The sequence below is a fragment of the Cherax quadricarinatus genome, chromosome 100, assembly GCF_038502225.1.
Source record: "Cherax quadricarinatus isolate ZL_2023a chromosome 100, ASM3850222v1, whole genome shotgun sequence".
NCBI classification, from domain to species: Eukaryota; Metazoa; Arthropoda; class Malacostraca; order Decapoda; family Parastacidae; genus Cherax; species Cherax quadricarinatus.
Genome location: NC_091391.1, coordinates 4,097,214 through 4,111,502, shown reverse-complemented (window position 1 = coordinate 4,111,502; position 14,289 = coordinate 4,097,214).

The window sequence follows — 14,289 nt, the reverse complement described above, 5'->3', positions numbered from 1 at the left end:
TACTAGACGCCACCAGGTGTTACTAGACGCCATCAGGTGTTACTAGATGCCACCAGGTGTTACTAGACGCCATCAGGTGTTACTAGACGCCATCAGGTGTTACTAGATGTCATCAGGTGTTACTAGACGCCACCAGGTGTTACTAGATGCCACCAGGTGTTACTAGACGCCATCAGGTGTTACTAGACGCCACCAGGTGTTCCTAGACGCCATCAGGTGTTACTAGACGCCAACAGGTGGTCCTAGACGCCACCAGGTGTTACTAGACGCCATCAGGTGTTACTAGACGCGACCAGGTGTTACTAGACGCCACCAGGTGTTACTAGACGCCATCAGGTGTTACTAGACGCCACCAGGTGTTACTAGACGCCATCAGGTGTTACTAGACGCCACCCGGTGTTCCTAGACGCCACCAGGTGTTACTAGACGCCACCAGGTGTTACTAGACGCCATCAGGTGTTACTAGACGCCACCAGGTGTTACTAGACGCCACCAGGTGTTACTAGACGCCATCAGGTGTTACTAGACGCCACCAGGTGTTCCTAGACGCCACCAGGTGTTACTAGACGCCATCAGGTGTTACAAGACGCCACCAGGTGTTACTAGACGCCATCAGGTGTTACTAGACGCCACCAGGTGTTCCTAGACGCCACCAGGTGCTACTAGACGCCATCAGGTGTTACTAGACGCCACCAGGTGTTACTAGACGCCACCAGGTGTTACTAGACGCCACCATGTGTTCCTAGACGCCACCAGGTGTTGCAAGACGATACCAGGTGTTTCAAGACGCCACCAGGTGTTACTAGATGCCACCAGGTGTTACTAGACGATATCAGGTGTTACTAAACGCCATCAGGTGTTACTAGACGCCACCAGGTGTTGCAAGACAATACCAGGTGTTGCAAGACACCACCAGGTGTTACTAGATGCCACCAGGTGTTACTAGACGATATCAGGTGTTACTAGACGCCACCAGGTGTTCCTAGACGCCATCAGGTGTTACTAGACGTCACCAGGTGTTACTAGACACCACCAGGTGTTACTAGACACCATCAGGTGTTACTAGACGCCACCAGGTGTTACTAAACGCCACCAGGTGTTACTAGACGCCATCAGGTGTTCCTAGACGCCACCAGGTGTTTCAAGACGATACCAGGTGTTGCAAGACACCACCAGGTGTTACTAGATGCCACCAGGTGTTACTAGACGATATCAGGTGTTACTAGACGCCACCAGGTGTTCCTAGACGCCATCAGGTGTTACTAGACGTCACCAGGTGTTACTAGACACCACCAGGTGTTACTAGACACCATCAGGTGTTACTAGTTACTAGACGCCACCAGGTGTTACTAAACGCCACCAGGTGTTTAGACGCATCACGCCACCAGGTGTTATTAGACGACAGGTGTTACTAGACACCATCAGGTGTTACTAGACGCCACAAGGTGTTATTAGACCATAGACGCAGGTGTTATTAGACGCCATCAGGTGTTACTAGACGCCATCAGGTGTTACTAGACGCCATCAGGTGTTACTAGACGCCATCAGGTGTTACTAGACGCCACCAGGTGTTTCTAGACGCCATCAGGTTTTACTAGACGCCATCAGGTGTTACTAGACGCCACCAGGTGTTATTAGACGTCATCAGGTGTTACTAGACGCCATCACGTGTTACTAGACGCCATCAGGTGTTACTAGACGCCATCAGGTGTTACTAGACGCCAGCAGGTGTTACTAGTCGCCATCAGGTGTTACTAGACGCCATCAGGTGTTACAAGATGCCGCCAGATGTTACTGGACGCCACCAGGTGTTAATAGACGCCATCAGGTGTTACTAGACGCCCCCAGGTGTTACTAAACGCCATCATGCGTTACTAGATGCCACCAGGTGTTACTAGACGCAATCAGGTGTTACTAGACGCCACCAGGTGTTACTAGACGCCACCAGGTGTTGCAAGACAATACCAGGTGTTGCAAGACGCCACCAGCTGTTACTAGACGCCATCAGGTGTTACTAGACGCCACCAGGTGTTACTAGACGCCACCAGGTGTTACTAGACGCCATCAGGTGTTCCTAGACGCCACCAGGTGTTGCAAGACGATACCAGGTGTTGCAAGACACCACCAGGTGTTACTAGATGCCACCAGGTGTTACTAGACGATATCAGGTGTTACTAGACGCCACCAGGTGTTCCTAGACGCCACCAGGTGTTGCAAGACGATACCATGTTTTGCAAGACGCCACCAGGTGTTCCTAGACGCCATCAGGTGTTACTAGACGCCACCAGGTGTTACTAGACACCACCAGGTGTTACTAGACACCATCAGGTGTTACTAGACGCCACCAGGTGTTATTAGACGCCATCAGGTGTTATTAGACGCCACCAGGTGTTATTAGACGCCATCAGGTGTTACTAGACGCCATCAGGTGTTACTAGACGCCATCAGGTGTTACTAGACGCCATCAGGTGTTACTAGACGCCATCAGGTGTTACTAGACGCCAACAGGTGTTACTAGACGCCATCAGGTTTTACTAGACGCCATCAGGTGTTACTAGACGCCACTAGGTGTTATTAGACGTCATCTGGTGTTACTAGACGCCATCAGGTGTTACTAGACGCCATCAGGTGTAACTAGACGTTATCAGGTGTTACTAGACGCCAGAAGGTGGTACTAGACGTCATCAGGTGTTACTAGACGCCATCAGGTGTTACAAGATGCCACCAGATGTTACTGGACGCCACCAGGTGTTAATAGACGCCATCAGGTGTTACTAGACGCCCCCAGGTGTTACTAGACGCCATCATGTGTTACTAGATGCCACCAGGTGTTACTAGACGCAATCAGGTGTTACTAGACTCCACCAGGTGTTACTAGACGCCACCAGGTGTTGCAAGACAATACCAGGTGTTGCAAGACGCCACCAGGTGTTACTAGACGCCATCAGGTGGTACTAGACGCCACCAGGTGTTACTAGACGCCACCAGGTGTTACTAGAAGCCATCAGGTGTTCCTAGACGCCACCAGGTGTTGCAAGACGATACCAGGTGTTGCAAGACACCACCAGGTGTTACTAGATGCCACCAGGTGTTACTAGACGCCACCAGATGTTTCTAGACACCACCATGTGTTGCAAGACGATACCATGTTTTGCAAGACGCCACCAGGTGTTCCTAGACGCCATCAGGTGTTACTAGACGCCACCAGGTGTTACTAGACACCACCAGGTGTTACTAGACACCATCAGGTGTTACTAGACGCCACCAGGTGTTATTAGACGCCATCAGGTGTTATTAGACGCCACCAGGTGTTATTAGACGCCATCAGGAGTTACTAGACGCCATCAGGTGTTACTAGACGCCACCAGGTGTTATTAGACGCCATCAGGTGTTATTAGACCCCACCAGGTGTTATTAGACGCCATCAGGAGTTACTAGACGCCATCAGGTGTTACTAGACGCCATCAGGTGTTACTAGACGCCATCAGGTGTTACTAGACGCCACCAGGTGTTACTAGACGCCATCAGGTTTTACTAGACGCCATCAGGTGTTACTAGACGCCACCAGGTGTTACTAGGCGTCATCAGGTGTTACTAGACGCCATCAGGTGTTACTAGATGCCATCAGGTGTTTCTAGACGCCATCAGGTGTTACTAGACGCCATCAGGTGTTACTAGACGCCATCAGGTGTTACAAGATGCCACCAGGTGTTACTAGACGCAATCAGGTGTTACTAGACGCCACCAGGTGTTACTAGACGCCACCAGGTGTTACTAGACGCCAGCAGGTGTTACTAGACGCCACCAGGTGTTCCTAGACGCCACCAGGTGTAGCAAGACGATACCAGTTGTTGCAAGACGCCACCAGGTGTTACTAGATGCTACCAGGTGTTTGTAGATGCCACTAGGTGTTACTAGATGCCACCAGGTGTTAGTAGACGCCACCAGGTGTTACTAGATGCCACCAGGTGTTGCAAGACGATACCAGGCGTTGCAAGACGCCACCAGGTGTTACTAGATGCCACCAGGTGTTACTAGATGCCACCAGGTGTTACTAGATGCCACCAGGTGTTACTAGAGGCCAACATGTGTTACTAGAGGCCACAAGGTGTTACTAGAGGCCACCAGAGTGTTATTAGACGCCATTAGGTGTCAAAAGGTGCCACCAGGTGTTACAAGACGCCACTAGGTATTACAAGACGCCACCAGGTGTTACTAGATGCCACCAGGTGTTACAAGACGCCACCAGGTGCTTCTAGACGCCACCAGGTGTTACTAGACGCCTCCTGGTGTTACTAGATGCCACCAAGTGTCACTAGATGGCACCACGTGTCACTAGATGCCACCGCGTGTCACTAGATACCACCACGTGTCACTGGATGCCACCAAGTGTCACTAGATGCCACCAGGTGTCACTGGATGCCACTAGGTGTCACTAGATGCCATAAGGTATCACTAGATGGCACCATGTGTAACTAAGTGCCCCTGGGTGCCACTAGGTGTTACTAGATGCCTAGATGTCACTAAATACCACTAGATGTCACTAGATGTAACACGGTGTCACTAGATGTCACTAATGCCACAAGGTGTCACTAGATGCCGCTAGGTGCCACTAAGTGCCACTAGGTGACACTGGGTGCCACTAGGGGACACTGGGTGCCACTAGGTGCCCCTGGGTGCTACTAGGTGCCACTGGGTGCCACTAGGTACCACTGAGTGCCACTAGCTGTCACTAGATGCCACTAGGTGTCACTAGATGCCACTAGGTGTCACTAGAAGCCACTGGGTCCCACTAGGTGCCACTAAGTGCCACCAGATGTCACTAAGTGCCACTAAGTAACACTAAGTGCGACTAGGTAACACTAGGTGACACTAGGTATCACTAAGTGCCACTAGGTGTCACTAGATGCCACTAGATGACACCAGGTGCGACTATGTGTCACTAAGTGCCACTTGGTGACAATGGGTGCCGCCAGGTTTCACCAAGTGCCACTAGGTAACACTGGGTGCCACTAAGTGGCACTAGATATCACTAAATGCCACTAGGTGTTACTAGGTGCCAATAAGTATCACTAAGTGTCACTAGGTGACACTGGGTGCCACTAGGTGTCACTAGATGCCACCAGGTGTCACTAGATGCCACTAGGTGACACTAGGTATCACTAAGTGCCACTAGGTGTCACGAGATCCCACGAGGTGTCACTAGATGCCACTAGGTGACACTAGGTATCACTAAGTGCCACTAGGTGTCAGTAGATGCCAATAGGTGTCACTAGATGTCACTAGGTGACACTAAGTGCCACTGGATGCCACTAGCTGTCACTAAGTGCCACTGGGTGCCATTAGGTGCCACTGGGTGCCACTAGGTGCCACTGGATGCCACTAGGTGTCACTAAGTGCCACTAGGTGACACTGGATGCCACTAGGTATCACTAAGTGCCACTAGGTGTCACTAGATGCCAATAGATGTCACTAGATGTCACTAGGTGACACTAAGTGACACTGGTTGCCATTAGGTGTCACTAAGTGCCACTAGGTGACACTGGTTGCTATTAGGTGTCACTAAGTGCCACTAGGTGACACTGGGTGCTATTAGGTGTCACTAAGTGCCACTAGGTGTCACTAGATGCCAATAGGTGTCACTAGATGTCACTAGGTGACACTAAGTGACACTCGTTGCCATTAGGTGTCACTAGATGCCACTAGGTGACACTGGATGCCACTAGGTGTCACTAAGTGACACCGGTTGCCATTAGGTGTCCCTAAGTGCCACTAGGTGACACTGGATGCCACTAGGTGTCACTAAGTGCCACTAGGTGACACTGGGTGCCACTAGGTGTCACTAAGTGCCATTAGGTGTCACTAAGTACCACTAGGTGACACTGGATGCCACTAGGTGTCACTAAGTGCCACTAGGTGACACTGGGTGCCACTAGGTGTCACTTAGTGCCAACGAGGGCCTCAGAGTGACGTTTCACTTTAACCAACCTTTACTGTACCTTGTAAAATATGGTTACTGATGTAATGTAGATTATGGTAATTTAATAATAAAACCGGAACCCTTTAAAAATAAACCAGGGTTACTAACCCTTGTAATAATACTCCAGTGGTAATAAACCAGGGTTACTAACCCTTGTAATAATACTCCAGTGGTAATAAACCAGGGTTACTAACCCTTGTAATAATACTCCAGTGGTAATAAACCAGGGTTACTAACCCTTGTAATAATACTCCAGTGGTAATAAACCAGGGTTACTAACCCTTGTAATAATACTCCAGTGGTAATAAACCAGGGTTACCAACCCTTGTAATAATACTCCAGTGGTAATAAACCAGGGTTACCAACCCTTGTAATAATACTCCAGTGGTAATAAACCAGGGTTACCAACCCTCGTAATAATACTCCAGTGGTAATAAGCCAGGGTTACCAACCCTCGTAATAATACTCCAGTGGTAATAAGCCAGGGTTACCAACCCTTGTAATAATACTCCAGTGGTAATAAGCCAGGGTTACCAACCCTCGTAATAATACTCCAGTGGTAATAAACCAGAGTTACCAACCCTCGTAATAATACTCCAGTGGTAATAAGCCAGGGTTACCAACCCTTGTAATAATACTCAAGTGGTAATAAACCAGGGTTACCAACCCTTGTAATAACACTCCAGTGGTAATAAGCCAGGGTTACCAACCCTCGTAATAAGCTACCAGGTAAATTAAGCCAGGGTTACCAACCCACGTAATAAGCTACCAGGTAAATTAAGCCTGGGTTACCAACCCTCGTAATAAGCTACCAGGTAAATTAAGCCAGGGTTACCAACCCTCGTAATAAGCTACCAGGTAAATTAAGCCAGGGTTACCAACCCTCTGGGTTAATAATTCGAAATAAATCTCTTTCTCCTGGTCAAACAAGAATATTAGACAGGAATATTAAACACTACCTGGAATTTACCTGGAGAGGGTTTCGGGGTCAACGCCCCCGCGGTCCGGTCTGAGACCAGGCCTCATGGTGGATCAGGGTCTGATCAACCATGCTGTTACTGCTGGCCGCACGCAAGCTGACGTAAGAACCACAGCCCGGTTGGTCAGGTAGTGACTTTAGGTGCCTGTCCAGTGCCTTGAAGACAACCAGGGGTTCTTATGTATGCTGGGAGGCAGTTGAACAGTCTTGGGACCCTGACACTATGATAAAATTGCGTTTTATTCGGAAGTGCTCGGCAGGGTAGTGCTGGGCGGGGAGGTGCTACGCGGGGAGGTGCTCGACGGGGAGGTGCTACGCGGGGAGGTGCTCGACGTGGAGGTGCTACGCGGGGAGGTGCTCGACGGGGAGGTGCTACGCGGGGAGGTGCTCGACGGGGAGGTGCTACGCAGGGAGGTGCTCGACGGGGAGGTGCTAGGCGGGGAGGTGCTCGACGGGGAGATGCTACGCGGGGAGGTGCTCGACGGGGAGGTGCTACGTGGGGAGGTGCTCGACGTGGAGGTGCTACGCGGGGAGGTGCTCGACGGGGAGGTGCTACGCGGGGAGGTGCTCGACGGGGAGGTGCTACGCAGGGAGGTGCTCGACGGGGAGGTGCTAGGCGGGGAGGTGCTCGACGTGGAGATGCTACGCGGGGAGGTGCTCGACGGGGAGGTGCTACGCGGGGAGGTGCTCGACGGGGAGGTGCTACGCGGGGAGGTGCTCGACGGGGAGGTGCTACGTGGGGAGGTGCTCGACGTGAAGGTGCTACGCGGGGAGGTGCTCGACGTGGAGGTGCTACGCGGGGAGGTGCTCGACGTGGAGGTGCTACGTGGGGAGGTGCTCGACGTGGAGGTGCTACGCGGGGAGGTGCTCGACGTGGAGGTGCTACGCGGGGAGGTGCTCGACGTGGAGATGCTACGTGGGGAGGTGCTCGACGTGGAGGTGCTACGCGGGGAGGTGCTCGACGTGGAGGTGCTACGCGGGGAGGTGCTCGACGGGGAGGTGCTACGCGGGGAGGTGCTCGACGGGGAGGTGCTACGCGGGGAGGTGCTCGACGGGGAGGTGCTACGCGGGGAGGTGCTCGACGTGGAGGTGCTACGCGGGGATGTGCTCGACGTGGAGGTGCTACGCGGGGAGGTGCTCGACGGGGAGGTGCTACGCGGGGAAGTGCTCGACGGGGAGGTGCTACGCGGGGAGGTGCTCGGCGTGGAGGTGCTACGCGGGGAGGTGCTCGACGTGGAGGTGCTTGACGAGGTGCTGGGTGGGGAAAGCTGAACGGGGAAGTGCTGGGCGGGGAGGTGCTGAACGGGGAAGTGCTGGGCGGGGAGGTGCTAAGGACACTTGCACTAATACATGTAAACATTTCCTCGTGTAACTCGTCCTTGGTAGATCCTCTGGCACTGGGGGGAGGGGGTGCCAGGGAGGGGGTGCCAGGGAGGGGGTGCCAGGGAGGGGGTACCAGGGAGGGGGTGCCAGGGAGGGGGTGCCAGGGAGGGGGTGCCGGGGAGGGGGTGCCAGGGAGGGGGTTCCGGGGAGGGGGTGCCAGGGAGGGGGTGCCGGGGAGGGGGTGCCAGGGAGGGGGTTCCGGGGAGGGGGTGCCAGGGAGGGGGTGCCGGGGAGGGGGTGCCAGGGAGGGGGTACCAGGGAGGGGGTGCCAGGGAGGGGGTACCAGGGAGGGGGTGCCGGGGAGGGGGTGCCAGGGAGGGGGTGCCAGGGAGGGGGTACCAGGGAGGGGGTGCCGGGGAGGGGGTACCAGGGAGGGGGTGCCAGGGAGGGGGTGCCAGGGAGGGGGTGCCGGGGAGGGGGTGCCAGGGAGGGGGTTCCGGGGAGGGGGTGCCAGGGAGGGGGTGCCGGGGAGGGGGTGCCAGGGAGGGGGTACCAGGGAGGGGGTGCCAGGGAGGGGGTACCAGGGAGGGGGTGCCGGGGAGGGGGTGCCAGGGAGGGGGTGCCAGGGAGGGGGTACCAGGGAGGGGGTGCCGGGGAGGGGGTACCAGGGAGGGGGTGCCAGGGAGGGGGTGCCAGGGAGGGGGTGCCGGGGAGGGGGTGCCAGGGAGGGGGTTCCGGGGTGGGGGTGCCAGGGAGGGGGTGCCGGGGAGGGGGTGCCAGGGAGGGGGTGCCGGGGAGGGGGTGCCGGGGAGGGGGTGCCGGGGAGGAGGTGCCGGAGAGGGGGTGCCGGAGAGGGAGTGCCGGGGAGGGGGTGCCAGGGAGGGGGTGCCAGGGAGGGGGTGACGGGGAGGGGGTGCCGGGGAGGGGGTGCCAGGAAGGGGGTGCCAGGGAGGGGGTGCCAGGGAGGGGGTGCCGGGGAGGGGGTGCCGGGGAGGGGGTGCCGGGGAGGGGGTGCCGGGGAGAGGGTGCCGGGGAGGGGGTGCCAGGGAGGGGGTCCCGGGGAGGGGGTGCCGGGGAGGGGGTGCCAGGGAGGGGGTGCCGGGGAGGGGGTGCCGGGGAGGGGGTGCCGGGGAGGGGGTGCCAGGGAGGGGGTGCCGGGGAGGGGGTGCCAGGGAGGGGGTGCCGGGGAGGGGGTGCCAGGGAGGGGGTGCCAGGGAGGGGGTGCCGGGGAGGGGGTCCCGGGGAGTGGGTCGCGGGGAAAGGGTCGCGGGGAGGGGGTGCCAGGGAGGGGGTGCCGGGGAGGGGGTGCCAGGGAGGGGGTGCCAGGGAGGGGGTGCCGGGGAGGGGGTGCTAGGGGAGTGGGTCGCGGGGAGGGGGTCGCGGGGAGGGGGTGCCAGGGAGGGGGTGCCGGGGAGGGGGTGCCAGGGAGGGGGTGCCAGGGAGGGGGTGCCGGGGAGGGGGTGCCAGGGAGGGGGTGCCAGGGAGGGGCTGCCATGGAGGGGGTGCCGGGGAGGGGGTGCCAGGGAGGGGGTGCCTGGGAGGGGGTGCCAGGGAGGGGGTGCCGGGGAGGGGGTGCCGGGGAGGGGGTGCCAGGGATGTGTATGGGTAACTACCACCCACAGAATGTGTATGGGGTAACTACCACCCACAGGATGTGTATGGGGTGACTACCACCCACAGGATGTGTATGGGGTGACTACCACCCACAGGATGTGTATGGGGTGACTACCACCCACAGGATGGGTATGGTGTGACTACCATCCACAGGATGTGTATGGGGTAACTACCACCCACAGGATGTGTATGGGTAACTACCACCCACAGGATGTGTATGGGTAACTACCACCCACAGGATGGGTATGGGGTGACTACCACCCACAGGATGTGTATGGGGTGACTACCACCCACAGGATGTGTATGGGGTGACTACCACCCACAGGATGGGTATGGTGTGACTACCACCCACAGGATGTGTATGGTGTGACTACCACCCACAGGATGTGTATGGTGTGACTACCGCCCACAGGATGTGTATGGTGTGACTACCGCCCACAGGATGTGTATGGTGTGACTACCGCCCACAGGATGTGTATGGTGTGACTACCGCCCACAGGATGTGTATGGTGTGACTACCGCCCACAGGATGTGTATGGTGTGACTACCGCCAACAGAATGGGTATGGTGTGACTACCGCTCACAGGATGTGTATGGTGTGACTACCGCCGACAGGATGGGTATGGTGTGACTACCACCCACAGGATGTGTATGGGGTGACTACCACCCACAGGATGTGTATGGGTGACTACCACCCACAGGATGGGTATGGGTGACTACCACCCACAGGATGTGTATGGGGTGACTACCACCCACAGGATGTGTATGGGTGACTACCACCCACAGGATGTGTATGGGTGACTACCACCCACAGGATGGGTATGGGTGACTACCACCCACAGGATGTGTATGGGTGACTACCACCCACAGGATGGGTATGGGGTGACTACCACCCAGAGGATGTGTATGGGGTGACTACCACCCACAGGATGGGTATGGGGTGACTACCACCCACAGGATGTGTATGGGATGACTACCACCCACAGGATGTGTATGTGGTGACTACCACCCACAGGATGTGTATGGGGTAACTACCACCCACAGGATGTGTATGGTGTGACTACCACCCACAGGATGTGTATGGGTGACTACCACCCACAGGATGTGTATGGTGTGACTACCGCCCACAGGATGTGTATGGTGTGACTACCACCCACAGGATGTGTCTGGTGTGACTACCACCCACAGGATGTGTATGGTGTGACTACCACCCACAGGATGTGTATGGTGTGACTACCACCCACAGGATGTGTATGGTGTGACTACCACCCACAGGATGGGTATGGTGTGACTACCACCCACAGGATGGGTATGGGGTGACTACCACCCACAGGATGTGTATGGTGTGACTACCACCCACAGGATGGGTATGGGGTGACTACCACCCACAGGATGGGTATGGGTGACTACCACCCACAGGATGTGTATGGGGTGACTACCACCCACAGGATGGGTATGGTGTGACTACCACCCACAGGATGGGTATGGTGTGACTACCACCCACAGGATGGGTATGGTGTGACTACCACCCACAGGATGGGTATGGGGTGACTACCACCCACAGGATGGGTATGGGGTGACTACCACCCACAGGATGGGTATGGTGTGACTACCACCCACAGGATGGGTATGGTGTGACTACCACCCACAGGATGGGTATGGGGTGACTACCACCCACAGGATGGGTATGGTGTGACTACCACCCACAGGATGGGTATGGGGTGACTACCACCCACAGGATGGGTATGGGGTGACTACCACCCACAGGATGGGTATGGGGTGACTACCACCCACAGGATGGGTATGGGGTGACTACCACCCACAGGATGGGTATGGGGTGACTACCACCCACAGGATGGGTATGGGGTGACTACCACCCACAGGATGGGTATGGGGTGACTACCACCCACAGGATGGGTATGGGGTGACTACCACCCACAGGATGGGTATGGGGTGACTACCACCCACAGGATGTGTATGGGGTGACTACCACCCACAGGATGTGTATGGGATGACTACCACCCACAGGATGTGTATGGGTGACTACCACCCACAGGATGTGTATGGGGTGACTACCACCCACAGGATGTGTATGGGTGACTACCACCCACAGGATGGGTATGGGTGACTACCACCCACAGGATGTGTATGGGTGACTACCACCCACAGGATGGGTATGGGTGACTACCACCCACAGGATGTGTATGGGTGACTACCACCCACAGGATGGGTATGGGTGACTACCACCCACAGGATGGGTATGGGGTGACTACCACCCACAGGATGGGTATGGGGTGACTACCACCCACAGGATGGGTATGGGTGACTACCACCCACAGGATGGGTATGGGGTGACTACCACCCACAGGATGGGTATGGGGTGACTACCACCCACAGGATGGGTAGGGGTGACTACCACCCACAGGTTTGGTATGGGGTGACTACCACCCACAGGATGTGTATGGGGTGACTACCACCCACAGGATGGGTATGGGGTGACTACCACCCACAGGATGTGTATGGGATGACTACCACCCACAGGATGTGTATGTGGTGACTACCACCCACAGGATGTGTATGGGGTAACTACCACCCACAGGATGTGTATGGTGTGACTACCACCCACAGGATGTGTATGGGTGACTACCACCCACAGGATGTGTATGGTGTGACTACCACCCACAGGATGTGTATGGGGTGACTACCACCCACAGGATGTGTATGGGTGACTACCACCCACAGGATGTGTATGGGGTGACTACCATCCACAGGATGTGTATGGTGTGACTACCACCCACAGGATGTGTATGGTGTGACTACCACCCACAGGATGGGTATGGTGTGACTACCACCCACAGGATGTGTATGGGTGACTACCACCCACAGGATGGGTATGGGGTGACTACCACCCACAGGATGGGTATGGGGTAACTACCACCCACAGGATGGGTATGTGGTGACTACCACCCACAGGATGTGTATGGGGTGACTACCACCCACAGGATGGGTATGGGGTAACTACCACCCACAAGATGGGTATGGGGTGACTACCACCCACAGGATGGGTATGGGGTGACTACCACCCACAGGATGGGTATGGTGTGACTACCACCCACAGGATGGGTATGGTGTGACTACCACCCACAGGATGGGTATGGGGTGACTACCACCCACAGGATGGGTATGGGGTGACTACCACCCACAGGATGGGTATGGTGTGACTACCACCCACAGGATGGGTATGGTGTGACTACCACCCACAGGATGGGTATGGGGTGACTACCACCCACAGGATGGGTATGGGGTGACTACCTCCCACAGGATGTGTATGGAGTGACTACCACCCACAGGATGGGTATGGGGTGACTACCACCCACAGGATGGGTATGGGGTGACTACCACCCACAGGATGGGTATGGGGTGACTACCACCCACAGGATGTGTATGGGGTAACTACCACCCACAGGATGTGTATGGGTGACTACCACCCACAGGATGGGTATGGGGTGACTACCACCCACAGGATGGGTATGGGGTGACTACCACCCACAGGATGGGTATGGGGTGACTACCACCCACAGGATGGGTATGGGGCGCAAAATAAACATATTAAACTGATGTCCCTTGGACCAGCAAAGAAGTGGTGCTGGCACTGCCGGTGAGCAGTAAGGAGGGAGAGGGTGCTGGCACTGCCGGGATGCAGTAAGGGAGGAGTGCTGGCACTGCCAGCAAGCAGTAAGGTAGGAGGGGGTGCTGGCAAAGCCGGGGAGCAGTAAGAAAGGAGGGGGTGCAGGCACTGCCGGGGAGCAGTAAGGAGGGAAGGGGTGCTGGCACTGCCGGGGAACAGTAAGGAAGGAGGGGGTGCTGGCACTGCCGGAGAGCAGTAAGAAAGGAGGGGGTGCAGGCACTACCGGAGAGCAGTAAGGAGAGAGAGGGCGCTGGCACTGCCGGGGAGCAGTAAGGAAGGAGGGGGTGCTTGGGAGAGGGAGGGTGTTAGGGAGTTAGGGAGGGGGTGTTTGGGAGATAGACAGAGAGTGTCTGCGAGAGGTAGGGGGTGTTTGAGAGAGGGAGGAGGTGTTTGAGCGAGGGAGGGGGTGTTAGGGAGAGAGGGAAGTGGGGTGTTGAAGAAGAGATGGGTTACTGATGAGAGGCAGTACTGTTACGGGTGGGAAGGAGTGAGTGGGTGCTAAGGATTGTAGGAGGGAGTGGGTGCTAGGGAAGGCGTAAGGTAGGGGGGGGGTAGGGAGAGAGAAAGTGAGCGAGTTTATTGTAGTTCACTGTTATTCCAGGTCCACTAAGAGAAAACACAATAAGTGTCCGGGGCCCAAGACTGTTCAACAGCCTCCCACCAGCAATAAGGGGCATTACGGGAAGACCCCTGGTTGTCTTCAAG